Consider the following 9249-nt stretch of genomic DNA (forward strand, 5'->3'; position numbering starts at 1 on the left):
CGGTTATTGATTTATCCATCAAGTCTGGCATTGTGCAGTAGTAGCTCTTCAGTCTTCAGCGGGACTCTTCCTCATCAGCAGCAGCCAGGTTTTTTAACTGGAAGTAGGGAAAAAAAATTGATGCTAAGACTTCCTCCATCTGAGCTATTTAGAAGACCAAAATCCCTCTTCCTGTAGGACTTCTGTGCAAGAGAGAGGTGCAGGTTCCAGACTCTTGATGATGATGGTGATGATGATGATGTGGGTATGGGATGAGAAATGATGTCAGAATCTGGATTGACACACCTCTCTGCCATCTATTAAGCCGGTCCTTTTTCTGGTTCACAGTGCCTACCTCGCTGTTTATCTTCTCAAGGGACTTGTTTTCTCTCGGCACAATTGTCTGAGAGTTTCCTTGGCAAAGAAGTTGCCAAAGTTGACTCTTGGGCAGAGGAAGTCCTGCTGAACAAAAGGTGAGCTTTTAACAATAATGAGCTGTTATGCAACCTCGGGCTCCACTCAAGGTGCTCGGGGTGTTTTCTCCTAGAACTTTTCTAGGATGCTAAAGAAGAACCAAGTTGGATTTTGGATCGTTACTTACCTAAAACTAATTGCAGGAGAGCTTGCCAGGGCTCTGGAAATTGTTTTTGTAAGATGGAATAGTCGGGAGTTTCTGGCAGCAGGGAAAAAGGGACATGAGGTTCAGTGTAGGAACGGAGAACTGAGATTTGTGATATTATTGTGGGCCTTTGTATCCTATCTTGAATTCTAAGGTGTCAGTGGGCTTTCTTCGTGTTTCATTTTTCAGTGGCAAGCGAGATTATAGCTGGGTTTATACTACATAGCAAACTTAGTTTGCTTTGATCATGATTCATTGGATAACCCACAGTAGCTTGAGTAATGCATTTGGCTAAGCCATAAACCATTGCTATCATTAAATTGGCATAACCTATGACTATCACTAAGTGTTGTTTCATATGATTCTTGATGAATGTTTTCTATTTTATTTTTCTTTATGTACATTGAGAGCATCTGCACCAAAGACAAATTCCTTGTGTGCAATCACACTTGGCCAATAAAGAATTCTATTCTATTCTATTCTATTCTATTCTATTTTTAATAAATAATTTTTATTGAGCTTTTTACAAAACAAAACATTAAAAACCACATTCTACATCCATTCTTCCCATTCTGAACACATTGGTATATCCCATTTTGTTTATCATCATACATACATCCCATTCTTTTTACATTTGCTATTTCCTTTTTACATTTATAATTGCTATAACCTAATGTTACATACATACATACATCATACATACATACATACATACATACATACATACATACTCTACTTTATTCCTTATTCCTGTTCTCTAACCAATAATACCATTTATCCTATACTATGGGATAGTCTATTCTATTCTAGTGCCAATTTCAGTTGATTTCGAAAAGGAGCCGAGTGATTAATGGTTGCTATTCTTGATGGCTGTCTGCTACGTCTTAAATTTGTAGGCTGTGTATCTTGGTATTTGGTATTTATTCGATTTGTAAGCTGCCCTATTCCCCGAAGGGACTCAGGGCAGCTGAACAAAAGCCAAGGGAAGGGGAACAAATACAGAAAAGTAAGACAAAAAACAGGACAGTGATACAAACAATTTAAAAAACACAGCAAGCACAGCAAATTCGAGTAGGGGGGAAACTCAACCCCAGGCTTGCTGGGACAGCCAGGTCTTAACGGCTGTCCGGAAGGCCTGAAGGGTGGCGAGGGTCCGAATCTCCACAGGGAGATCGTTCCAAAGGGCCGGAGCAGCCACAGAGAAGGCCCTCCTCCGAGTGGTTGACAGCCGGCATTGGCCGGCAGATGGAATTCAGAGGAGGCCTAATCTGTGGGATCTAATGGGTCTTTGGGAGGTAATTGGCAGGAGGCGGTCTCTCAAATATACAAATATCTTAAATATACACCAGCACCCATTAGAAGACATGATGGACATCATATCCTAATTCAACAGCAATTGTGTAACTAACACTTGATGATCCGAATTATGTAATACTTATTGTAAATTACAAATGGAATGAATACATACGTAATACATACCATTTGAATGATGACACCACGATGCACATGGTGGCACTTGTGTCCTTAGCCCCTCCTCCCATGGACACACGTTTCAGTACATGTTTCCTGGATGGTTGACAGTGGAAAACCTTAGTGAGCTTCTGAAGTACATTTGATTGGCCACTGAATGTACACATCATGCTGGAACAGTGCCCTACTTGAGCTTACGACGACTTCTGTTCTTTATCCCATCATAGCTTGTCTTGGGATCAGTGACTTAGTTAAGATTTTAAACGACATTTTCTTGACTTTGACCTCAGATTCAGTACCCACATCTCCAGTTTTTCTCTATGAATTAAACTGTTTCGAGAGCCGAGGTGGCACGGTGGTTAGAGGGCAGCACTGCAAGCTACTTCAGCTGACTGCTAGCTGCAGTTCGGCAGTTCAGATCTCACCAGGCTCAAGGTCGACTCAGCCTTCCATCCTTCCAAGGTGGGTAAAATGAGGACCCAGATTGTTGGGGACAATAGGCTGACTCTGCAAACCGCTTAGAGAGGGCTGTAAAAAGCACTATGAAGCGGTATATAAGTGCTAATTGCTATTGCGATGTTTGATTTCCGCCGACAAATGGAAGCCCACCCGATGTGTCAATGTGAACGTTTATTCTAGCGGGTACTTGCAAGCCACGGCAGTGATGTGATTTAGCTCCCTGGACACTTTTGAATGCCTTCTGAAGACTTTCCCAATATTTCAAGGCTGCTGTGAGTTTAGTTTAGCTTTGCTTTCCAGAGAGGAGTCTGCCTTGCTTTGCAAAAACCACTTCAAAGGGATGTTTTGCTCAAAACACTGTCAGATGGGAGCAGCTCTTCAAAGCCCAGCCCTGTTTATTATCTAGGGTGTTTTTTTTTTTTTAAAAATACAACATTGCTCATCACACATCCAAATGCAGGATTTAGTTGACCATAAGAGCAATGTGTAGCCTAAATATATCAATAATCCAGGAAGCGGCAGAGGAAACCCTGGCTAAAGTGTGTTCCTTATGTATTTTAATTAATTTCCATCACAGGAAATTGCCGTTTTCCTGTATAAAATTTAATTGTGGGTGGGAGAGAATACAGCTGGAAGCCAAGAGAATTGCAAGTTTTGCATTTACCCCAAGTTGATACCAGGACTGTGGCTTGTTTTCGATGCCATTACTATAGATTATTTAAAATACGAATGGGTAATAGAATAGTGGTTGAGTGACAGTTCGCCACGGAAAAAATAATTAGCATTTATAAAAAAAGGTTTAGTCTCATTGACAAAGAGAGAAAACAATCTCCCAAAGTCTCACAGGATCCCTCCTCTCTTCTGGGAAGGTGTCCTTGAATGATCTGCCTGTACAAGTATAATTTTCTACATAAATCAAGTCAGCTTGAAAAGTAGCGCATTACAGTGGAAATTGTGTGTTTCCTGTATTTTCATTCCAGGAACAGTGAATTCTCCTTGTATCTCCGCTTTGACCATTTTACTGTCAGTGAGAAATCCTGCTGCAAGATTGGGATAAGACCCTACATATAGGTAGTCCTCGACTTACAGCCAGAATTGCGACCCAAATTTCAGTCACTAAGTGATGCGATTATTAAGCAAGCCACCACGCGACTGAACCTGATTTTTACAACCATTTTTAGCAACAGCAATAGCATTTAGACTTATACATCGCTTCATAGTGCTTTGCTGCCCTCTCTAAGCGCTTTATAGAGTCAGCCTATTGCCCCCAACAATATGGGTCCTCATTTTATCGACCTCGGGAAGATGGAATGCTGAGTCAGCCTTGAGCCGGTCAGGATCGAACTCCTGGCTGTGGGCAGAGTGCGCCTGCAATGCTGCATTCTAACCACAGCACCACCACACTTCTTACCACCTTTTTTACCATAGTCGTTCAGTGAATTACATGCTTGTTTAAAAAAAAAATCCAGCTTCCTTGATTGTTTGAATTTTGTCAGCGGAGGAAACCAGCAAATGGCGATCACGTGACCACACGTGACAGTATAACTGTCATAAATGTTAGCTGGTTGTCAAGCGTTCGAATTGTAATCACATGACTGGAGGAAGTGCAAGGGCTATAGCTCTGAGGACAGCTTGTAAGTCACTTTTTCGGAGGTAACTTTAAACCATTGGTAAATGAAAGATCGTAAATCGAATACTACCTGTAGAGCCTTCCTATGTATGTTTGCTGTTAACCCAATGTGGAATTTTACAGGCTCCCTGCTCAGGTTTCTGTAACCATAAAAAGAGAGGATCGTATCTCCTTCAAACTGAATTTAAGCCTCACAAATGAAGGCAAATATATGTGTTCCCAGAATAATGTTGCAGGATCCAATCTGAATCTTCCGAGCTTTCGTACTTGTGCTGGAGCCCATTCTCAGGGAACGTTCCCTACCAGAATGTGTGTTACCCATTCCAGAATACAGGTAACATATTCTGCTAGAGCAGGGGTGTCAAACTCAAGGCCCAAGGGCTGGATGCGGCTTACGGGGTACTTAGATCTGGCCTGCGGAGCCGCCCTGGAAACAGCGACGTATCAGCCTGTGGTGCTTCTGCCAGCGAAAACGGGCTCCTGAGCTCCGTTTTCGGCTGCCACGGCCTCCTGCAACAACAACGGCAGAGTTTTCACTGGCAGAGGGTGGCAGGAAACCGTGGCAGCCGAAAATGGAGCTCGGGAGCCCGTTTTCGCTGGCAGAGCGCTTGGGCCACCACAAGTTGCCCCCGACACGAGTGATGTTGAGCTGGCCATGCCTACCCCGGCCCCCCCAAGGTCAAACACAACCCTGATGCAGCCCTCAATGAAATTGAGTTTGACACCCCTGTGCTAGAGAGAATTTCCCTGAGCATGGGCTCCAGCACGAGTTCAAAAGCTCGGAAGAATAAACCTTTTAATCCCAGTGACCAACCCAGATTGAATCCTGAATTTAAGTCTCACTGACTACATAAATGCCTCCATCGAGGTTTTTTGGGTAATAGTCTGGAATTAATTTGCTAATGGATTTCTTCTGAAATACTTTACCGATTCTCAGTCTATTCTCAGGGATTTTCTGGAGATCTTGTACTGAAGTAGTAACCTTAGTCAAAACTCCTTAATTTTAGGATGCCTTTGCACTTAGATGCTATTTCTTCCAGAGACTGAGCAGCGGAGTATATGACATATATGACATGACTTACCTCCACTAGACCGATTAGATCCCACAGATTAGGCCTCCTCTGAATTCCATCCGCCGGCCAGTGTCGACTGGCGACTACTCGGAGGAGAGCCTTCTCTGTGGCTGCTCCGACCCTTTGGAACGAACTCCCCGTGGAGATTCAAACCCTCACCACCCTCCAGGCCTTCCACAAAGCCCTTAAAACGTGGCTGTTCCGACAGGCCTGGGGCTAAAGAACTGTTGCCCCCGTCTCGAATTGGTATGAATGTTGTGTTTTAATCATGCATTGTTTTTTAATGTCGTTTTAAATTCTTGTTTGTATCCCCCTTCCCTGGTTGAGTTGTGAGCCGCCCTGAGTCCCCTTCGGGGGAAAAGGGCAGCATATAAATAAAATCAACATTCAACATTCAACATATTCATTTCTCAATCTATTTCTATGAGGTTATTCGTCTTGGCGAACCTCCACTAACAACTGCAACTTGCTTGATTCACCTTTTTTTCAAATTATTATAGAGAGGCATTCTGGCAATTATAACATTTGATTACCAAACGCCAGGTGCTTCCAAAACCTGTTAACATACCCTCCAAGCACCAGCGCGAAGAAACCTTAAAACGGCTATTAGTAGGCAGGCAGGGTGTTTTATCAATGTGCAACCTCGTAGGAGGTAGGATTTGAAATGTCAAGCTACTATCAATAAGGAAGGCTGAAAATTGTAAATCCATAGGAGGGGAAGACTCTTCCTCACTTTTTGCTGGCCCGAAAATTGGACTAAGACCTCGACACAGTGAATTTGAAGGAGGATAGTGTGCTTGCTTTTACTTTCAAAGAAGTGAAAATCTGAAGAAGTAGAAGCAAAGGCATTTATTAAATCCCAACCCTTAACTTGTCTTCCTTTGAGTTGAAATTCTTTCTGTAATATTTGGGTTTCGTCATTTGAAGTCTATGTAATAACCATCCTGGTACTATTTAACATGCTACAACGTGTTAAATCTATTATATCAGATTTTGGACTTGAGCTAAGCAAGTAGGAATTGGGAATAAAAAGGTGTTCGGTCCATAGTTGGGATGTTTCTGACTTTCAGTATTTCGCCATATCAACCAAGTCTTATAAAGAGAAATATCTAGAGGAAATCCTATCCTAGTTATTGTTTGCACGCTTTTATAATTGTTGTTGTTGAAAGTAGTCCTATACGGGAGTATTGAAAAAAACTCATCTGCAATATTGTGCCTTGCAGACTTTGGAGAATAGGTCAACCTATTCTCCAAAGCACCTGAAAGGCAGGAGAAGAAGCAATGGATGGACACTAATCAAGGAGAGAAGCAACCTAGAACTAAGGAGAAATATCCTCACATTGAGAACAATTAGCGAGTGAAATGATTTGTCTCCAAAAATTGTGAATGCTCCAACACTGGAGGTTTTTAAGAAGAGGTTGGATATCCATTTGTCTGAAGTGGTGTAGGGTTTCCTGCCTAAGCAGGGGGTTGGACTAGAAGATCTCCAAGGTCCCTTCCGACTCTTCTGTTATTCTGCTGGATATGTGGATCAGGCTCCCCCCCCCCCTGCAAAAAAACCCTTCTGTTTAAGCATTGCAAGTGGTCCTTAGCCATTTGTGATTTCTGCTATCTCCCTGTGTTTTTTTTAACAATATATCATTCAACTTAATGGATTAGTTTGTATCCAGTACTAAATTAAATGGAGGAGTTATGCAATCAAGCTTCAGATCAACATGAGTTTCATCCCACAGCATGCTCCACTCAATTAGATTTTTTTCATGTTTACTGCAAACATAATTTTCCACTGCTTACGAGCCAGTACTCTGTGGCTTGCATTTGTCCTATAAATCAGATTTAAGTCAGACGTGACACAAACTGTAGGTTTATGGTATCAATAATTTAGGAGACACGCAATACCATCAGGTAAGTCCCTGTCCTCATATCCAATTATGCCTTCAACCCCACCCCACCCACATGTTTGAAATTTAATGAAGGATTCATTGCAAGGACCACAGTTCTCAACTATGGCTTAATGGGAAACTTAATTAATTGTGGTTTAATGTTCACATCCTTGTCATAGCAAAATCAGGCCTTCCCAATCACATAGGTAAAGGTTCCCCTTGCACATATGTGCTAGTCATTCTTGACTCTAGTGTTCATCTATTTCAAACCCGTAGAGCCAGCACTGTCCGAAGACATCTCCATGGCCATGTGGCCGGCATGACTCAACGCCAAAGGCGCACGGAACGCTGTTACCTTCCCACCAAAGGTGGTTCATATTTTTTTTTACTTGCGTTTTTACATGCTTTCGAACTGCTAGGTTGGCAGAAGCTGGGACAAGTAACGGGAGCTCACTCCATTACGCCGTACTGGGGATTCGAACAAATCACATACCCAATCACATACTGATCCCCAAACTCTATCACTCCTTTAGGATGTAACATATCATCGAATTCCAGTTAGCAAAAAAAGTTACTCTACGTACATTTTTGTATGAGGCCAGTTATTATTTTTTTACAAAAGACATCCAAATTTCTGAAGGATCCAAACGATCTCTTCACTCACAGAATGCAGCAACCTTATCATATTATTTACAGTTTACGATCTTATCTGTTTACAGGTATGTAGGTAACTCCCTCCTTAATTATTCTTTTTGTTATCCAGTAATCTCATCGTGATTTCATTTCTTTTCAATTCTGATTTATTCCGGAGACTTGGCTTGCTTTCAAATGGTCTACAAATGATTGCCTGGACAACCATTTGACTGTACTGCTCCTGCCTTGAGCAGAGGGTTAGACTAGAAGACCTCTGATGTCCCCATAAGTCTAGCAAACATAGCAATTGATGTGTTGGCTTTTCTTCCTTTTTTTTCCTTTTGAGCAGTGGTGAAATTCATTTTTTTTTTACTACCGGTTCTGTGGGCATGGCAGGGGAAGGATACTGCAAAATATTTGTTCCCTCCCCACTCTAGGAGAAGGATACTGCAAAATCCCTATTTCCTCCCAACTCCTGGGGGAAGGATACTGCAAAATCTCCATTCCCCTCCATTCCTGGGGGAAGGATACTGCAAAATCTTCATTCCCTCTCCACTCCTGTGGAAAGGATACCATATCCCCATACTCTCCCAACTCCTGGGGAAAGGATTCTGCAAAATCCCCATTCCCCCCAACTCCTGGGGGAAGGATACTGCAAAATCTCCATTCCCTCCCATCTCCTGGGGGAAGGATACTGCAAAATACCATTCCGTCCCAACTCCTGGGGGAAGGATACTGCAAAATCTTCATTCCCTCTCCACTCCTGTGGAAAGGATACCATATCCCCATTCCCTCCCAACTCCTGGGGAAAGGATTCTGCAAAATCCCCATTCCCCCCCAACTCCTGGGGGAAGGATACTGCAAAATCCCCATTCCCTCCCATCTCCTGGGGGAAGGATACTGCAAAATACCATTCTGTCCCAACTCCTGGGGGAAGGATACTGCAAAATCCCCATTCCCTCCCCACTCTGGGGCTAGCCAATCATCCTGGTTGCTCTTCTCTGCACCTTTTCTAGAGTCTCAACATCTTTTTTATACTGTGGTGACCAAAACTGGATGCAGTACTCTAGGTGTCGTCTTACTAGCGCTTTATAGAGTGGTATTAGTACCTCACTTGATCTTGATTGTATTCCTCTGTTAATCCTAAATTGCATTGGCTTTTTTGGCTGCCGCTGCACACTGCTGGCTCATATTTAGTTGGTTGTCCACTAAGACTTATTAGTAAAAATTTTATGAAGTAAACAGGAAAACAATGTAAATTAAGCAGGGTGAAATCAGAGAACCACACCCGCTATAAATCTTCTAACTAGTTATGTAGTTATGTATTACGATAATTCTAAGTCCATAAAAGGGGCCCCATTTTTGCCATTTCATCCTGCTGTCAGTTTTAGATGGAGTTCAGCTTTTACCATTCATTGTTCTGCTGGCCTGAGATGCTTGAGGATTACCAATTGGAAAACTTCCTCTTAACGCATAAATCTGCCTCGGTTCTTAGCTGGCCCT

The 9249-nt window shown here is 42.5% G+C and overlaps 1 protein-coding gene across 3 annotated transcripts in view; it reads left to right on the forward strand.

Annotated features, from left to right (window-relative positions):
* The window catches only part of EPS8 (EGFR pathway substrate 8, signaling adaptor), a 179312-nt gene that overhangs the window by 57549 nt on the left and 112514 nt on the right, over window positions 1–9249 (forward strand). The window contains exon 2 of one of the 3 annotated variants that reach the window (XM_087722840.1): window positions 328–452. The exons of the other annotated variants lie outside the window; for them this stretch is intronic. The gene's annotated coding sequence lies outside the window, so the exon portion shown is untranslated. The remainder of the gene's footprint in view (window positions 1–327; window positions 453–9249) is intronic. 3 annotated transcript variants of the gene reach the window in all.

Source organism: Thamnophis sirtalis, unplaced genomic scaffold (genome assembly GCF_051295495.1).
Source record: "Thamnophis sirtalis isolate CommonGarterSnake01/CBP01778 unplaced genomic scaffold, rThaSir2_p1.2 scaffold_9, whole genome shotgun sequence".
NCBI classification, from domain to species: Eukaryota; Metazoa; Chordata; class Lepidosauria; order Squamata; family Natricidae; genus Thamnophis; species Thamnophis sirtalis.